The following is a 20,556-nucleotide window of genomic DNA, read 5'->3' on the forward strand; positions in this document are numbered from 1 at the left end:
CACCGAAGAGCCAGATAGTTCCCTCAGGAGTTGGTAGAGACCAAAAACTGAGCTAAAAGATGAGAAAATATTGAACTTGCATTCATCAGGTGGCCAGAAACATGACTCCACGTGAATGCTAATGTGTAAATGTGTAAATGTAAATGTGTAAATTCACCAACTGCAAATGCAACAATATGTCTGTGTTGTGTTCACTGCTGCCTCCAAGTGGCCAAAATTGGTTTTTGCAGGCTTAAACAGTTGTATTAATACATGTACTGTAAAAAAAAAAATATTAAACTTTAAGTTTTCCTTTTGATATCTAGTCAAAAGTGTCTTTGGTGGATGGATTGCTCTGAACCTGGGTATTTCTAAAATCCTAGGCTGAGAGCAAAGGGGACCTGATGAGACTGAACCTGGAACTCGTTCAGCACAAACCTGCTGCTGGATTTTGTGCTGAAGTTAAACATGTGACAGATACTTTTTCCTGCCCTGTGGTTGATTACATGACCGGATACCTGAACCTCCCATGGCTCTGTCCCCAGCATTCAATTATGATTAAGCTCAAATTTCATCATCTTAACAGCACTATAGTGAATTACACCATACAGGCAGGCATTTGATTGACAGAGTGGGTGAAGTTGATTATAATGGAAGAGTGAGTGAAAGCAGCACCCTGCGCAAACAACAGTCCGAATGAAAAGGAAACAATTTTTCAAAATGCAAAATACAAATTCCTCAGGAACTACTGGATCCTCTGTGAGTTCAAATGTAATGGTGAATGAAACGCCTTGTTAAGTCACATCCTGCGCGACGTGTAGCTGTTGGCTTGTCTTTGCAGCTCCTCAGCCAGCATTTTATCAGAAAACAAACCAAAGCATTTCCAGGCTGATTGTTCTCTGCGTGTCACGTGATTAACTGTGTGTCAAACATTCTGTTTTTCTACGGTATTAGTCGATGGCCATAATTTCTTCCTCTCGCTAACCTTTTTACTGGCAGCGGAACAACACAAAGTCCTGTGCTCCACTAACTGACATGTTTACACTTGAAGTTATTTGTCTGTTTGCTCCAGTGTTGACGGACTTGAAGAGCGCCATAAATCCCCCACAGACCACACACACACACACACACAGTTTTTATATTCAGGACTTGTAGATGTAATAGATGTGGAGAAGGAGAGAAGTTTTCATCAGGCATTGAACCTGCCATGACCTCACTGACATATTGTTTGGTAGACTACTAATGCTCCACCTCTGCCTCCTGCTGTGTCAGGGTGATTGCTCCCACAGTAGCCTTGGCCTAGGACGTATTTAAAGTCCTTAGCCAAAGATCACACAGAGGTCAGGACGGATGGGGGGGGGGGGGTAAACTCTCCCATACTGTATCCTGTCGAATGAATTTCAGCTGTCTGGTGATGATAGCAGGGCCCTTTGTGGTTTTGAGAAATGTGGCTTACACCAACTGTTGATGGAGGTGAATATGCACATATGCAACAGACAAGGCTAAGCAAGGACGCATCAACGCTTAGAACCAGAGTCATTATAAATCACCGGTCTCAGCCAGTTTCCATAGATAGAAATGCAAAGTGATTGAATACCTCGGCGTGGGGAAGTGATTGGTTTCAAGTCAAAATTGTCAACAAAATCATCCATGCCAGCTGAGGCTGCTGAATCACGTGTTGTCCACAACAGCAATCTGATGATCCAGCATGGCCGCCGGAGGGTGTGTTACGTCACCTGAAAGCCCTTTAATCCAGCCAGGCTGCACAGCTGGTGGGCCAAGATAAGCAGTGACCACTGATATATAACTGTAACTGCTGTAGCAGTTGCCACAGAGCATGTCTGCAATTCTGCACCGCACATACCCTTTCTCCTTTTAATGGTGCAAATAATATAAAAAAATCCCTTCAACTGGAGGCAGTTAAACAACCACAGACCTTTCCGAGATGGAGTTTCGGCATATGTTAGAGTCTGTTTTTAATCCAGTGAAGTGCGACGGCATCCGTAGTGTTTGTGTTCATTGAGACTGAATTCACAGTGACACAGTGACTTGTTTAAATGTGCGTCAGTGGTGGAGGAGATATCTGGCTCACCACAGCGTGACGGGAGCACAGTCTGGAGGATCATTATGTAAGGTGGTTAATTTAGAGCCGCAGAGAGATTTTAAACCGCCAGCTATGATGCAGATAACATATTGAGTTCGTTTTATTCCAAATCCAGCCACTGCAAAAAAAAAAAAAAAAAAAAAAATTGGAGCCTTTTCCAGAGGAAATGGTTTGCTGGCTAGAAAATTTGGAAAGCCATCATGATTTGTAGCATTTGGACAACTTGTTGAGAAAATCCTCGTACTGCAAATGTGGTAACAGCATAATATTTTTCTGGTAGGATAAAAAAAAATGAATGCAGCCACAAAATCTGTAAGAAATTTAATTTAAAAAAACGTTTGCAGTCTAAAAATAAGGCTACTGTAATAAATCCCTAAAGGAATATTTCAGTCATATTGTTCTCTTTTCCCTGTCTAAATGCAGCACACACAGGAAACCGCATGGTCATCCAATTTGCAATACAGATGTGAGTCCATGCGTGTCACTTGGGGAAACTATGACCTGACTTACATAACCGGAGCTGGTGAGTGATGTTCTGGTTCTCAGCAGCTCTGCTGTGCGTTTGGTGGACACTACAGTACAGTTTCAGCTGGGATTACATGTGTCATGTTTATTTTTCCCTCTGCTCCCGTATGAAAGAGCTCATTATGTATCCTGGCACAGAAAACAGAAATATACAAGTTGGAAGAAGTGGTATCATCAAAGCCTCAGAGGGCTGGAAATACAGGAGAGAATTAAATGTTTATGGATACTTAAGCTTTTACATGTATGTCTCATAATACAGTAAGAAGTTACCTTAAATTTACTGTTAACCTTCTTCCACTTCCACGTGTTAATCCACGTTTAAGTAAGCATTAAGGCTGTAAGTACCAAGTAAAGTCTAAATCAAGCTCAAGTTCCTTTCAACTTTTGCCAAAGTGCAGGAGCAAGTTGGATGGAAAACTTATTAACAAACTCAAATAGAGTTTACTGAATAGTTATTTATGAGTATTAAACATATAAAAATGTCATTACATATTTACTGTTAACAATAAATCACAGTAGAACCCATAGAAGAAAAAACATTCAGTAACTTGTAACTACACAGATGCCTAATTTTATTAAACCATAGGCTAATATTCAGTTTCATCTAAAAACTGATCACAATATGCAGGTCAGGAACAGCAACTCTGCTTCTTACCATACAGTTACATGCCATATATTCAAGGAAAATTGTCACTTCAAACCTATTTCATTCTCAGTCGATCTGTATTTCAGCCTGATATTCCTGAATAAAGTTGTTTCATCAAATTAGCAGTGAGCACAGTCTGTTTGCACTGAACTTAATGGGAATTTATAGGCCACAGAGTGCGTTCCTGTTGCACAGTGACAGTGGGAGTTTAAGGGGCTTTTAACCTGTATTAACCTGCCCAACAGGTCAATACAGCCCAGGCAAACAGCATGAATTAGCTAATTTATCCTTTTACACACTACAGCTACTCAACATCTGGTCTATGTTAAAAAAAAATGGACATTGTATTTTTATTAATTTTATTATTTTTATTAATAGTTTCTTTTCTAATGATACAGGCTCGATTTTTATTCCATATTATTGTCTTACTTAGTTTTCCACCTGCATTCCCCACATGGGCCCACACAGTCCTGACAGCAGGAGCCTTTTCACAGGCATTTTGAGATGGTAAAGTTTGTGGAGGTGAGGTGAGACTCGGATTCCTCCAGGGGGACAAGGGGGGGCTTCGGACCACCAGACCTCTGCAGGAGGGAGGTGTCGGCGTTGAACTCCTTGAAGTCGAAACGCCCCACCCCCACCCCCCACCCCCACCTCCCTCTTCCTCTTCCTCTTCCTCTTCCTCTTCCTCTTCCTCTTCCTGCAGGTGCGTTTATTTACCTGCCGGCTCCGGCCCAGGCGGGAAAGCTGGCGTGTTCGGCTCAGCTTCACAAGCTCAACAAGGGTGGACTGTACCAACGAGAAATCTGGGAGGGGGGGAGACAGGGGGGGGACGAGAAAGATAAACACGGTATTTGCTTCAGATTTCGCGTCAGCGTTTAGTCAGGTTCAAACAGGGGCCGTGACAGGGTGAGTTAAATACTACCCGTCACGTATTTGGATTAAAATAAAGCAGTTTTGCTATTTACTAATGGTTTATTGGCCAATAACTTTTTTTTTTATTACCCCTAAAAACTCCATCGCTCCATCTTGGCTTTTGATTGACCGCTCCATATTCTTTTCAGTGTGCTGAATTTTCCTCCTGCTGGAGAAAGGAGAAAAAAAACAACACTGGGGGAAAAAGAAGGGAAGAAGGCACAGCGGAAAATCAAGGCGGTGGAGGAAAAAGTGAAATAACAGGAGATTAGCGGGAAGACTGGAGGGACAGGCTGGGAAGAGAGCTGAGGAGACACTGCGCAAGTGGAGAACCAGACTTGCCATATATTTTTCAGAGGTTCTTGCTTTTGTGTGAAGATTTTTTTTTGATTCCAACCTTCAGACTTAAAGGTGAGTTTATCCTGTTGTTATTATAAATGCAGTACTGATCAGTCATTTAATATATATATATATTTTAAAGTGCCTTAGCTCTTTATGTCTGGGGAAAAAAAAGTCGGAAGTAGCCTATATAGATTTGTCATTGTTCATTCAACAGTCGTGAGGGGGGGGGGGGGGGGGGTGTTTTTCTCGATGGAGTTCTGTACGTGCAGGGATGCAAGGTGGACCCTCCTGTTTAACAATGCACAACGCAAACCCATGTCAAAGTAATCAGTGACCCCAGTACCCCCCCCCCCCCCCCCCCCCCCCCCCCCCCCCCCCCCCCTTTGATTGAATCCCGAAACACGCCGCTCTGTTCGCCCGTCTCGAAAATAAATTTAAAAAAAAAAAAAAAAAAACGAAAACAGACAATCCAGCTCATTGCATTGATATTTAAATGTCTGCACGGAAGCACAAAGAGAGGGAGGGAAACATGCTGTTCCTGTAACTTCTTCTTCCCTTGCGTGCAGGTGAGTCTGTTCAGAGAGAGGGTGTGTGATTGAGGGAGTGCGTGTTATTGACGCGCACATGTGGCATCGCCAGCGGGTCTTTGTCCCCCCCCCCCCCCCTCCCAACCCCCCCTCCACCACCTCCCTGCGACCCAGGCATGACAGCTCAATGGCACAGCTCAGATCCCCCGCCGGCAGAATGTAGGCCAGCATCGACGGCCCCTCGCTGCATGAACCTGACCCGCTCCTCCCCGAGCCCCGTCCGTGCGCTGTCCGCCGGCGCGAGGCGCATCTCCGCTCCTCCTTTGTGCTGCTCGGAGCTGTCCTCCTCACACAGCTGCAGCGGCGGCATCTACACAGTTTAATCTTTGTTATTTTCGTGACAGGAAGCTATTTTTTTTTTTTTTTTGTGTGTTTGTCTCTGAGAAGAAGAGGTTTGTTAGATTGGGGTTGTTGTTGTTGTTGTTGGGGGGGTGGGGGGTGGGGGTTATTTTGGCTGTCAATGTCAAATGGAGGTGTGTCCCTGTGTGTGTGCGTTCACTGGCCCTGAGCGGGCTCGGTTAAAACGGCGGCACTGCGGCACAATGTCAGAAATTATAGACTGTGTGGAAATGTAGACACGTTGCCACACACACACACACACACACACACACACACACACACACACACACACACACACAGTGTGTTGCTTGTCTTTCTTGGTTGGAACCGTGGGTGGGGGCGGTGTTACCAGCGGCCCTGTGCCCCTATTTTTGTGGCTGTTTATTTCAAATGAATTTTTCCGCGTTATACCAGAACACAAAGGATAACTTGAATGTCTGATATGAAGTATTTGTTTCAGTTCGCCCCAGATGTCTCCTGTGCACACAGTTGTGGTTTTATCTGCTGAGGTTTTTTTGCGATAGCCGCCTCTGAGATTTATGCCTTCACCCCAGTACAGTGTAGGTGCTGCTCAAAGCAATGAAAAGTGATATTTGAAACGTGTCACTTTCTTTCCAGAAACTGACACGTTTACTCACTGTGGACAGTTTCCTGTGGGACTATGTCACGGGAGAAGTATTCTCTAGTCTCACAATGTCATTTTTTTAGTGCTTCGAGCAGCACAGACACAATTTCAGTCACCTCCATTGTACTGGAATGGAGAAAGAGACTGATATCTCAAAACCTCAGCAGATAAAGCCCCAACAATCTGCATGACTGCAGTCATTTGGGTGAACTCTTCAACCTTAACTTAAGGCTCCTACTGAAGCCAAAATTCAGGTGTTTTCATAATTGTCGCCATTCGGCCCACAAGTGATGTTGAATGTGCAGTTGCTGCCTCAGTTGTAGAGATTTGGGAAACACAGCTCTGAGATGATAAGGTATCATAGCACAAGCCTCCTTAAGATGTTCCATCCCCAACTGGTTAAGCCTTAGGAACATCTCTTAAACTAGCCAAACGTAGCTAGCGTAGCATAGTGTGAATTAGAGATATGTTTGTGGACTTGAAAGGCTCTCTGTCCCTCTAATCTGTTCCGCCATCAGATGTGATAAATTATGGGGTATTTATAGTGGTCACAAGAACAAACTGCTCTGCTGTGCTTTTCAATTTGATTAGGCTACACAGATGTTGAGCTGCAGAGCCAATCTTGTGTAAGACTGACTCGCCACTGAAGCCCATTCTTCATATTGATTTAGTGATGCTGTCTACAGAAACTCGTAAAAGAATAAATTAGTCAGTCCATAAAACATTTAAACCATTAAACCATTATTCAATTAATTTAATAGGCTGATCAAATTTCATGACATTTCATTGACATTTGATGGACTTATTGATGAAATTAACACTTAACACAAATATTCACAAGATTAGTCAATAATAAAACCAAAATAAATACATTTTAAATGCAGTAAAATGTTATAGGGGTGAGGTACTTTTCACATCTGGATGTGAAATTTCACTGAAAAATCAAAATTACTTCCCTGCACCACCAGATTTCTTTTTATCAACTCAAGAAAATAACATTTGAAGGCTCAGCACAAGACAAGTAACTGGCGTTAATTTCTGAACCGAGGTTGCTAATGCTGCGTACCTCCCAGCTGACCCAGGTTGTAGTGAAACCAGGGTTATGTTGAATGAGCCGTGCTGTTGACGTGTCACAGTGTTGATTTGTGGAGTTTATCTGGAGTCGTGTCATACGCATCTGTCAGGGCCAAAAATAAACTCATCTACTGAAACAGTCGCCTTTTGGTCTGATGCTGCATCCCCGATTGTTTGTGTCGTGGCCAGACTAATAATGCAGAGAGATCAAACTTGTTGACATCATTAAACCATGGCGGATGGGAGCACTTTGGTTCAGTCCTCTCTGATGGTGTTCGCAGATACCTCTGGACCCTCTGACAAAACGGAAACTCCCATTAATGAGGACTTAAAAGCTTAAGTATTGTATTTATATTCTGCATTCCTGTTCCTTTGACAAATGGAAGCTTTTGCTGTAAAAACAGTAAATGGTGAGCATGTTTGTCAAACCAAGCAGCCATGTTTCATTGTCTCTGCACCACTGAACTTGTTGCTATGGTGGCTATTGACCAACCTGACCTCATTACAGACTAGTCGTCCCGTCACTGGCTGTGTCCAGTGTTCATTCGGATTGTCAGTGACGGTTTGACCTTCTGCACTCCAGCCAACTCAAAAGTCCACAGGGTTCCCGACACAAGACACGATTTCCAACATTTTTTTTTTGATGTCGTTCACAAAAATTTATAAACGCTCCTGCTGAAAAGATAATTTTAAAGCTACTACACCCTTACATGATCTGGTATGACCATTAGCTTACAGTGGGTAAAGCAAGCTAATGTTAGCAAACTTTAGATAAGTATTATTGTCGGGTTTTGTGAGACACTTTGGTTTGTATTTCATATATGAAGGTTTATTATTATCACAATTATTTCAGTTGTTTTATCACAGGAGTAAAAGGTACTGAACATTGGCAAGAGATCTCCAAAACATACAAAGTGTAACAGTGACAAGAAAGTACACAGTGTAAAAAAAATGACAACTGTAGGTGATTTAAAATAGTAGAAGTTATAGCAGAAGGGCTGTAATATATTAAATATTGCAGCTGCGGGCCCAAATAGACTAGCTTGGCTGTTGGTATTAGAGGGAAACCCTGAGCATATTCAGACAGTCACCTTGCCTGTTGACTCTACCAATATTAACATTTACTCCCGCGGTGTTTGCTAATCCATCAGTGTTGCCTGCAGTGGAAAGGCGATTTGCTTGACCTGTTAAAGTGCTCATGGTTGTACAATGGTGAGGCACTGCCGTTCAAACTATAGTTTATTTCTGACCTTGGAATCCTGACATCTGGATGTTTCATTCCAAAGCTGACACCTCTTCCCTAAATGATTCCTGATATAAAACCACAGCGTGTGACTGACTTTGACAAAAAGAGTTTATCATTTGAAAATATTAAATGATGGAGTTCGTTTCCAGACTTCAAATGAGCCACAATGATAAACTGACCAAATATTCTACATGTTGTATCACCTGAGATTGCGTGGCACAAAGGGTTTATAGCTGCTATGAAATAGAAGATACTGGTAACAATGTTGAAAGGTAAATGAATTTGTGGATAGGCAGCAAACTAGGCCAGTAAACAGCTATAATTGGCTTCAGAGGTGGATCCAGGTCCCAGAATATCAGGGAAGTAAATGCTGCTGTCATCTCCACTGCTCGGAAACAGTCTTAGTCCTTATGCTGAGGTGTTGATGACACGCCAGCTGCTGGGTGTATCTAGCCCTGTCAGTGTACCATTACAAGTACTGCATCATAGTCTAGCTGCGATGTCAAGCCACTGATTAAATGTGAAGTATTGTTGTAGTAAGTGGATTGTGTTCGTGTTTGATTGTGCTTCGGGGCTGATTGCGCTATGGAGCTGATGTTCATGTCTGTGGCTGTAATTGCCTCTTTACAGCTGGAGTTTGTTTACTGCTCAGTTTGAGAATCACTGTTCATTTATAGCAGAGGCAATCAAAAGTGTTGGATGGACTGATGGCCAGATGAGACAGAGGGAGGAGCATTAAAGCTGCACTAACCATTATTTTTATGATTAAATTGCTACATGTAATGGGGAGAGTATTGCTCACAGTTAAAAACCCACTCTGCAGTTCTCTTCAGTTCTACAGCGCGGTTTAGTGTCTCTTAGCTCATTGTTTTGGTTTTACGACCTGCTACTCCACTCTCATTAACCTAATTTGTAGCAGTAAAAGACACATTTTGTGAACAAATTGGAGCATTTACCTGCTAAAGAGGCAGATATTTTCTTTAGGGGATGGTGGAGACCAAAAACAGAGCTAAAAGCAGAGTGAATGTTGGACTTGGGTTTATCAGGTGGACTCAAACACTCTATATGAATGCTAATGTTGATAAATGTTCGCAGTATGGGTAAACAGTCAAGTGTTTGCTGACACATTCACTAACAGTGTGTCAGATGTTGTGTTTACAGCTTGTTTGCTGCCAAAAAAATTTGTGAATGTTAACTACTACAGCAGCAACACTTGGAAAAGAAATATTCCCTTGGATTTGATGCTTTTTGTAATATATGATAGTAAACTGAATATCTTTGAGATTGGGACGTCATCAAACTCTCTGATTGCCATTTTCCACTTTATTCTGACATTTTATAGACAAAAAGATGTCTAGAGGAGATCATTTGGAGTAAATAATTGTGACTAGAGGCTTACTTTCATAACAAATAGTAGTTTGTGATAAAAAGCCCAATCTAGATTTATTATTAAAATGGTTTGATGAGTTGTATCTGTGATGAAAAATCCCCCCAGTCCTCTATTTCCTTGCTCCAGTTGTATCCTGTACGGCCCATCTGAGTGCAGCTACTGTAACTAACGTTGTCTAATGTCTAACTTCTGCCTGCTAGCACCAACAGACACATTGATTCCTCTCTGTTGACAGTAGATTCAGCTCAGTGTGTTAAAACGTGGCCAACATGACACGGAAGAGCACTGAAAATGCAAAACAAACACTGGGATTTGTGCTCACAGGCCACTAAAAATGAATTGTTTTGGATGGGAACCAAAGCCCAGCTAACGCAGCTGAAATGCCCCCCCCCCCCCCCCCCCCCCCACACACACACACACACACACTCAGACGTGCATCTTTGGCTGTGTTTGTTTTTGTTACAGCCCAGAAACTGGTGAAAATACTCTTAAATCACTTCTCTAGATCAGATCGATCCCTAGAAATTAGCCACTTACGGGGATATAAAATTACTTGTGTGTTCAAACTTTTGTAACTGAAGATAGGTCAGTTATTTTGATATGGCTCCCAGTATTTCTGTTTGGCAGTAGAGTACACTAGTATGGGTTTTTGTTACATGAGCTCAGATGTATTTTTACTGTCTGTACAGTGAAGAAGAGCACATTAGCTGCTGACTGAGACTGTGGAACAACGCTCACCGCGTAGGTGTTTGAGATCAGTCTCGTCTGAACAAATTCTGACCATGTGAGCAACATTTTTGTGTGTTTCTCATCTGAATTGTTATCAGCAGAGTCTGGTCCACTGGTTGCGTCTAGTGCATATTAGTCTAGGTTTGTGTAAGAATATGGATTTTTTTTCTTTTCTTTTTTTTATCTTGTGTAGGTGGATGAGCCTCAGCATCTGGGTCAGTGTGTATGGATTTTAGGTTGTGTAGGTGGATGAGACTACAAAAGTCTTCATATGATGGCATCTAGGCCAGTGTGTGTGTGTGTGTGTGTGTTTTTGGGGGGACTGCTCAGTCCTTTGCCTCATGGATGGAGGCCAGGTACAGATAGGCCAAGCAGCACAATGCCCTGTCTGTTCCCACGAGTCCAAACAGCCCTTCACAACACCCTATTTATAGACAAACGCTCTGCCCAAACTCCATTCACATTTCTCAGGTTGGATGTGTGGAGTAGAGCGGGTAGATGTACCAGTTTTTTTTTGTTTTTAATTTCCTAAAACATGTCGTGCGTGGTGCAAAATTGACACTGTCTCTGTGATTTTGAATAGAAGTGATCTAAATGCGTCCAAACGTGCATCCAGACTGGTGCTGTCAGAGGCGGTGGTTCGCAATGTATGTCTGTGTGTGTGTGTGTGTGTGTGTGCGCCGAGCATTCCACAGCGCACAGTTACATAATCAGGGATGTTTGTCAATAGATCCACAGGCAGAGGAAGAGCTGAGCGTGTCAGAAAATAAACGGCAAAAACGCGTTTAGCTATGGGAACGTTCCTCTCCTGCTGGTACGCACAATATCTATGTGAAGTGTGTTTATGTGGAGTAGATTGTCTGCAGTTGTGTCACAGATCTCCTAGCAACAGGCGCCGGCTGCCACGATGGAGGTCCACTGAACAAATGGCTGTAGGACAGTATCTGATAAATCTGTAACAATAGAAAAACAGCTACCTGAGTGTTGCAGTGCAGGTGTAGATCTGTTTAGTAAAAGTGAGTTGTATAGAAAATATTTATTTGGTGATAATTAAAAAAAAAAACATTTAGTCAAATGTCTTCACTAATAATCACAAGTATTAATAATACAGATTATTATTATTATTATTATTATTATTATTATTATTATTATATATTAAAATTACAATTATGAGCACTATTATGCAGTAAAAAAATAATTTCAAAAAGAAAATTTATTGATTTTAAAACATAACATTTGAGTCTTAATCTGCATGTTTAATCCGGACATTGACTCATTTCTACATGTGTGTTTTTCTGTTTGATTACTGCTTAGAGAATACAGTAACCAATATAATTTGGTGCCAGCCGCGTTAACGGCTCATAATCATTCACTCCACATCACTTCATCTGTGTCGGCTCTGAGCCCTGACACAGTCAGACGCTGAACCCACGAGGAGGAGATGTTCAGTGGCCATTTAGCGTTTGAGTCTGGACATCCAATTCACATTTCATTCATACATATTTAATTGATCTGCATAATCAACCACCAACATGGTAATCCTCTCATTAAATGTGCATATTGGAGTTCATAACGGCAGCTGTTAGTGATGTCCCTTCAACAGCTCCCGCAATAATGAAGTAACTGTTCTAATAATGTTTTTATGAAGCAGGATAATATTTTCCTCTCAGAACCATCAGCTGTTATCAGTTTGGTTGTAGACACGGAGAAAGTGGAAAATGAAGGATCATGTGACCCATTTAATGCGCAACATCCATGGGATCAGTGTGACTCACAGATAGCAGAGAAGCATTTTTTCCTTACTCTTTCAACATATAACATAAATATGCCGGGAGCATAAAGAAAAGGTTTTCCCAGTTTGGTGTGAAAGAACTTGATCGACCTCCACCCCGTCCAGCATCCAGCACCTTTTTGGATGACCTGGAACATGGACTGTGTGCAGGAGGTATCACAGAACATGAGGGGGTTGAGTGCACTAATGCTGTCGTAGCTGAATGGGAGCAAATCCCTGCAGCCAGGTTCCAAAATAACGTGGAGATCATTTCCAGGAGAGTGGAGGCCGTTAGAGCAGCAGATTAACACCCACGGTTTTAAAATGAGATGTTCTTCAGCCACGTGCAGGTATAATGCTTGGCTGTCCACATCATTTTGGCCACATCATGTATTTATTACATTTCTGTTTGTTTTGGGCAAAAATGTATGCATATAAGTGAAGTAAACATGATTGAATCAATCCTTGAGCAAGCCACTAAACCCCCGGCTGCTCCTCTGTGGCCAAAAGTAGGAGATGAAGGGACTGAGCTGCTGATAAGAGTATAAACCTTGGCTAAATAAGATTACATAGAAGTACAGATAAGGTTTCCTTCATGTAATTTTTTGCTCTAGATATACATTGGAATTAATACATAACCACCATTTGGTATGTTATGTATGTTATGTAATGTTTTATACGTTGCTCCTTTAAGAAAAGCTGTTCTGTGTTTGGCTGCAGCAGCAATCGGCCCATTTACCTCTATCAGCTCGTAGCCAATGGCTCCAACATATCAATTTACCCCGGCTTCAAGGTCAATTAGTGAATGTGTGTGTGCAGTAGCATGGGACTCTGTGTGTCTGTGATCATGTGCTCGTCTGTTGGCCTGTGACCTGAATTGAAACAATTGATTCAGCTGTCTGAGCACCTCTCTCTCTCTCTCTCTCTCTTCAATAGAGCTGTATTAGCGCTCACAGGTCTGACCTGCTGACCCGAACAAAACAAACCACTGTCTTATGTACATGCACGTAATTAGTGAAGGTAATTTCCTGTTCACTTCATGCTCCACTCTTTGATACATTGTCACAGCTATTGAGCGAACAAACTGAAAGCCAATCTGCCGGCTGCCATTAGATGTTAATGGGTGAATGTCACTGAAGGAGAGAGAATTAAAAGTTAACAGAAAAAACAGAGAGACCAGAGCAGAAAACAAACACATGCTGTTCATTATCATCCAGACCGTTTGTTTTTCCTCCTCTGGAAGTTCAGGTTTGTGGTCTCCACTGGATTGAGTTGGAAATAAATGCCATTAATCAGTATTATTAGAGAAAATTACAAACCTCACTAACAAAAAGGCTGAAAAAGGTGATGTGTTCATATTGTTCTGTCAGACAGAGAGTCAGGCTGAAAAAACAGAAGGTTGGTGTTTCTGCTTTAAGTCACTTTCTTTTCTGCTCATTTCTCTATATTTTAAAAGAGAATGAACTAGGGCTGAAAGATATGCAAAAAAAAAAAAAAAAATTAGATTGTGATGACTTTGGCAGATACTGCGATTGCGAAAAAATGTAAAAGTGATGATGAGGCTGGGACATCTCTGTAGCACCACAATAATTAATTTATCGTTTAATTTAACATTTTACCTTTGTCAAAAGAATTGCAGTTCCTGTGATTTGGATATTATCTTGGCTGCATTGCGATTCTGATAATATTTGGATTAATTGCTCAGTTGTAGAATACACCCTTTTTTTGGACATATTTGCGTCCACTGTGTTTCCATGTTACAGGTTTGATGTCTTTTATGATTATATTTGAGAGTTAGGATTGCTGGGAGACCTGTTGTTAACTCCTGTAAGAGCATGTCTTGTATAGCCCACACTGCTGATATAAGTGTTTTTTTTTCCATTTATTCAACAACTCACATTGCATTTGTTATGAACTGGTAACATTTGAATTATGTAACATGTAGAGGACCCAGGAGTAATGTACAGAGTCACACAGGACCTTTTTCATACGAGTGCTAAAATCACAGATGATCATCTTGACCAAAGAAGCACACAGGTCAGTTTAAATGGATAATTTAATAACAAAAAAAGAGTAAATGCCACAATCTAATATACTTTCATAATGACATTTACATGAGGATGCCATTGATTATCTGCTCCTCAAGTGAATAACCTTTGACAAAGAGCACTCTCACTTTTCCACACAGATAGTCAGCCAGACAGAGAGACTGGATGTCTGAGAGGTGGTGAGGTCATGATGGAGGGAATAATGGGCATCCTGAAAATGAAAAGGAGAACTGAGTTAAGCTGCTGAGGGATGGGCGACTCGGGATTTGAGGAGACAAGGGGCCAAAGTGATGCGCTGAGAGACAAGGAGAGAAAGCAGGCTTTTCTAAGCTGCTCTTCTATTCGTGTGTGTGTGTGTGTGTGTGTGTGTGTGTGTGTGTGTCATTTGGAGAGCCAAGGTGATCAACGTGTGCCCATCCAACACCGTGGGAAGCAGCACGGGAGATTCGAAGTGGAGGAGAGTAAGCGCAGGCTTGGCTCGGAGAGGAGACGAGGGGAGCTTTGGCTCCTCTCTGGGTCTCCATGGTGGCTGCTGTTCTGCTCTCTTTCTCTTCAGACAATTGATGCTCATTTTTCTCTCATTTTCTGCTCTGGGACTGTGTTTTGTCCAGCAGACCTAGCAACAGCAACCCCCCGAACAAAAACAACCCAAACAGTCAAAGCGACGGCAGGAGGAATGGATGTGCTCAGAACTCTACAGTAGGAGTTGTTGATGCAGTATGAGCTAAAACTTTTCTCTTCTTCCTTTAAAGCCTCTGGCAACATCACTTTGATCATGTATTGATCAGTTCCACTGTCTTCTAAGATAAGATGGTGATGAATCCTTATTGATCTCCATGTGGAAATGAGCTTGTTGTAGCATGATAAACTAAAGCATGAATTTAAATTAAAGACCATCAATATGCAACAATAAAAGCAATGATATACAGGAAAAAATATAAATGAATCATGTGATATATGTCAACATATTAATCTGCAGGTTAAAAGTGTTGCTCACGTCAAATTTTAAAGGTGTTCAACGCTATTTCCAAACAAGAAAGCGCTGAAATGTTGTTTTAGCTGCATGCCGACGGTGTAAACATGTAAACTGACACAGTTCACTGAAATGGGAAAGACAGAGCAGCAGTGTGGCTCATCTTTTTTTTTTTTTTTTTTTTTTTTTTAAATCACTGATTAATCTTTGTTTGCCTGCTGCCTGACTGGTCGTCCCAGATAACAAATCTGACAAATGAGCTATTTGGGAGGTTTGTTATTGTCAACTCTTCTTTATGTGCAAGTTTACTTGAACTTAGCAGAAGGTCGACAAGACTCCACAAATCCAGAGTCAGTAGTTGTTGTAGTTTAATGGACACATGAACGTGATGTTTATGTTAATATCAAGCTCTTGGCAAGTAAACAAATTTAGTAAAATGTCAAACTCTTCCTGTAAAGTAGCTTTAGAGGAGTTTTTGCTATTGCTCAGCATCATTTACTCACCAAGGTTTGTCCCCAGAGGTGGAAAGCAACGCCAATGTTAACTCTTCCACTGAAGTTAGCATGCTAACCAGCTAGCCCTGGCCCATCTCATCACTTTCCGACAGTGACTCACTGTAGCGTCCAATCTGCCTGCAGAAGTAGCGCTGCTGAGAGGGCATATTATAACCTTTTGTATTGTAAACGCAACTATGGCGGAAGCTGTTGTCAAGCGATGGCACCACCATCCGCTCCCTGCAAAAAACCAGAGAAAACTTGCAAATAGTTCCTTTAATCATCTACATTTTTTAAAAGCTTTTTGGTACTTATTACCAAGTAGTCCCAGCAATGAAAGAGCCCCAGGATCTGGACTCATGTAGAAAGTAGGGGTCTTCAAAACCTGCCCAATTACGTAAATATACATCACATATTTAATATTATTTAATTTTATTTAACATCTCACTTTGTCACAGTCATTCCTTGTAACTGTGCGGGTGCAGAAGTGCTTTAACAAGCATATTGTGAAAAACTGGAGTTTCAGTTTCATTTGTATTTTTCCATGCATTTACCATCACAGTGCTGAATTGCACCAAAAAAATTCAGCCTCAGCAGTCTGTGTGCAGACCTGAGGCAGAGCTGCACATCAATGTGCTGTGCATGTAAAACTGACGTAGTGGTACCCAGGTGTGACAGCAGTCAGGGACTACAGACTAACATTATTCACTTCAGGACAGAGAACAGACTCGGTCCTGGGAGTGTCTGTCGTAAATCACCAGTGAAGTTTGGATTTGCAGAAGAAACTCTGTGACTCTCCCCATTGACCTTTAGTGTGTGTGTGTGTGTGTGTGTGTGTGTGTGTGTGTGTGTGTTCGTTCCTGCAAGACTGTTTTTGTTGAGTCATGGGAGCATGGGTTAGTATTCCCTCAACACTTTTGAACAAAATGATTTTAATGTCATCAGAAGTTGGCATCACAGGTGGGTGTGGTCTGTTTTACTTGTGCTTAACTTGCATGGATTGTATTGCGTTATTTTATAGTACAGTGTTAAGTTCTAGTGCACAGGAAGTGGAGGGCACAGGTAGCACAAGATTAGCCTTGGTGTAGTTGCTCTTAAAAGCTGCAGTAATCAATATTTTTCTATTAGCAATAGATCAAATGGCTCTGTGCGATATGAACAGTGCCACTCATGTGACAAACCTTACCTTAGCTTGACATAGCATTTTAGCATCTTTCAGCTCATTGTTTTGATTTTACAGCCCATAACTTAACTGTTTTAGCAGGCAGCTGTTTTTAGCAACAACAAAAAAAAGCCACAGACAGGCATAGTTAGCAACATGCTAATAGAGGAGCATTTAGTCGCTAAAGAGTCCAGGAAAAAGTCCAAATAAATGCTAATGTGTCTGCTGGTTGTTTGCTAATCATCTTTATAAGATGATAATGTGTCAGTGTTGTGTTTAACGCTTGTTCCTGTCTCCAAAATCTGAATTTCTGCAGATTTAAATGGAAAAAAGAAGGTTTTAAAATCTCAAGTGTCACATTGGCACCGGTATTAACCAGTCTGAGTGGGGGGGGGACGGCATGCGACAATAGGGATGGGCAAATGTCTAAAACACAACTTTCAGTAACACATTCTTGTTTCATTACAGTTTGCTTTGACAGCAGTTTTCTAAAATGACAACAGAATATGATCATGTCAACAAGACACAGTAGCACAGAAAGTCGATGGTAATGATACAAACAATAATATTGGCGTCCTGAGTCAGACTGTGACCCAGAACGTGACCTGTGTCTTGATGATTGACGTGATTGTAAGAGACACACCCCACCTCCTCTGGTTTCTCACCGCCCTCTCATGTTTCGCAGCCTTAAACACCTCGACATCAACGCCTTTAGACGTTGAAGCAGCCGCACTTGTCCCTCGAATGCCACAGGTTTAACCTTTCAGCCTTCAGCCTACATTCTCAATATTGGTGACCTTAATGCTCAGTGCCCTACTTCAGCACTGTTTATTTGTCTGCGTGTGTGTATCTGAGTGTCTGGGGCGCGCCTCTTTGTTCAGAGCTGCAAATACTGATGGCAGCAGAGAGAGAAAGAGAGAGAGAGAGAGAGCAAATGAAAGAAAGGAGTCTGCCAGCAGAGTTGCTGTTTGCCCATTTTTCCTTTTCACTTGCTGTTAGGTGGAGAAAAAGAAAGAGGGAGGGAGGCAGAAAGAGGATGGCAGAAATGAGACAAAGACCTGCAGTGAGACGGAGAAGGAGGAGCGGTGACTGGCAGAAATGCCGAGAGACGCGAACCAAAAGTCAGCAGCTGGACAAAAGATGGACGGATAGAGAGCGAGAGAGAGAGAGAGAGAGAGAGAGAGAGATTAAAATAAAGACTTGGAGGGCAGATGGACTGTGAGAAAGTCTTGTTTGACAGCAGCTTGTTATATCAGCTCTGTGAGCAGCAATCTAGTGACTGATTAAAGAAAATTACAGGTTCATTTCGAAGTTCAAGCCCTTTTTATTTCAGTCTCTGATTAGTTTTTCTTACAATTTTCCTGTCTGTGAGAGTTGTTTTTCTTACTGTGCAAGAACAATTACAACAGATAGCTTCCTCTGATAGCACGAACACAAACTCTGATATTTCCAGATTACAAAGAATCCGTAGCCAAAACTTTAAGATACTTTTTTTTTCTCACCTTTTTGATCTTTGAGCAGTCTGCCGCCGCTGCTGAAGTTTCTTTTAGCAAGACACCGAATGTCAATTTATTTGCTTACCCATCAGCTGTTGTGCATAGGAGCATCAATGTCATCTAAATGTAAAGCAGAGAAGAAGCAGAAACGACCTAACCCGGCCTTGGACCAATCAGCAGCCTCGGTTATCGCTGCCGAGCTTTTATTCAGTCCGTTCAGAAAGGTCTTGGCCTCGATTCGCTGCAGATCTTCCCGTCTGATAACTTCTGTTCTGGTATGTTGCGTATCAAGAGCAGCTGGGTGATGAAACGTGTGGACAGAAAATACCTCACTGGAGATATAAGAAAAGTTTGCTAAGAAGTCTTTTTATCACTTTGCCTAACATCGTGAGATGGGGCAATTTTGTCAGTTTCTCAGGGAATAATGTTTGGATCTTGATGTGAAAAATAAATTCTAAATTCACCTTCACAATATAAGCACAGCCACGACCTTATGTTTATCAACACGGAAACAACATCTTGAGTCAGATCTGAGCATCATCCTCCAGCAGCAGCCAATCCCAGCCTGACTTTCACAGCGAAACATCAGCAGACCTGCAGCTCACAGTCTTAACGCAAGCTCTAATCAGCTTCTGCAGAGTTCAGCGTGGCTGTTGGCAGCCTGAATCCAGAGTTACTGTGTGGTGACATTGCATTGCATCAAAGGATAAAGAGACGGAGTCAGAGTGACAGAGCAAGTCGGGGAGGGGGGGGGGCGGCAGGAAGGGTGGACGAAAACAGATTGCGACACGTTGGAATGAGACGGCCTGCAAACAGTGGCCGAGAGAAATGCCTCCGCTCTGCATGAGTATGAATGTGTGGAAAACGGATTAATTTAGCTGGAGCAATTATGCGGCGCAGCCCGATATCTGAGACATGAAACCTGTTTGGTGCAACAGATGAACTGAACAACTGTTGTCTGACAGCTGAAATGTGGAAGTAGCGTATAGGCAAATGAGAAGCGAGGCCTGCTTTATATTTTTTTTTCTCCTTTTCACAGCTAGCAGTGCGTTCTCCCTGCCTGGCTTTCTGTCGCCCTCCCTTCATGCAAATCTGTCTTTTTCTCTCCATCTCTCTGTTTCTCTTTCCATGGTGACAGACGGTGCCTCCTGTGCAGTTTAACAGTTATTACTCGCTCCAAAACACATTGACTCAGAGAGAGGCAGAGATAGAGAGAGAGCGGCGCGATGGAGGGAGTTAGGCTGATTAAAAAGGTTGAAGTATCAGGAAACTATATGTGGAGGAGAGAGAGTGTGTATATATATATGTGTGTGTGTGTTTGATGGAGAGAGAGAATATTCAGTAACTCATGGGATTCATCAGCAAATTGACTTTGCTCATCATGACCTAACTTTTGGTTAAGGCTCACCGCTTCCAATTTGGCATCTTTTGCATTTTTCTGACATTTTAATCAATTAATTGGCTAATAAGGAAAAAAAAATAAATGAATTGTCAATTACATCCCTAATTTATACCAGTGGTTCCCCACCTTTTCCAACTCATGGCCCACTAGAAAATCTTAAAAATGTTATGTGAATGATACAGAGGCCAAATCATTTTTGTTTGACGGCAGGAATCACTTGTCGATTCACTGTCTGTCTCTTTGCTTTTAATTCTTCCTGTTGCTAACCAGCTATCCATTTTGATTCTCCAGTTTTTGCCATAGATGTGACCTTTTAGCACACAATCAGACTGAGATAGCAAACAAGTACACAATGTGGTCAGGTGACAACATTATAATTACATCTTTTCATTTGCCGCCCCACGTGCAATACCTGTGGCCCTGGCCCACGGGTTGGGAACCACTGAGCTATACTATTTGTAGTTTTGTGGGGTTTTTTTGTATTTTTCATATCAACATGGACCTTTAGTGTGTTTTTATTAAGTTACTGCCTAGAGAGGTCCTGTTGAACTTTCCCTTCCAAACACCCAAATAGAGTAAGACCAGAGAGTTATTAATAAACAGAGAGCAGCATATAAACAAATTTACTCTGCTGTCATATCACACCCCAGAGCTATAAAAAAAAAAAAAAAATAGTGGGGGAGGGGCTGTGGCACAGCGACGGCAGTGTCAG

At 41.9% G+C, this 20,556-nt stretch overlaps 1 protein-coding gene across 1 annotated transcript in view; it reads left to right on the top strand.

The window, feature by feature from the left end:
• The first annotated feature begins 4,124 nt into the window (after positions 1–4,124).
• The window catches only part of ndrg2 (NDRG family member 2), a 30,843-nt gene continuing 14,411 nt past the window's right edge, over positions 4,125–20,556 (top strand). The window contains exon 1 of the mRNA XM_071460011.1: positions 4,125–4,577. The gene's annotated coding sequence lies outside the window, so the exon portion shown is untranslated. The remainder of the gene's footprint in view (positions 4,578–20,556) is intronic.

Source organism: Trachinotus anak, unplaced genomic scaffold (genome assembly GCF_046630095.1).
Source record: "Trachinotus anak isolate AG129_WGS33_773 ecotype Australia unplaced genomic scaffold, CSIRO_AGI_Tana_v1 ptg000023l, whole genome shotgun sequence".
Classification (NCBI taxonomy): Eukaryota; Metazoa; Chordata; class Actinopteri; order Carangiformes; family Carangidae; genus Trachinotus; species Trachinotus anak.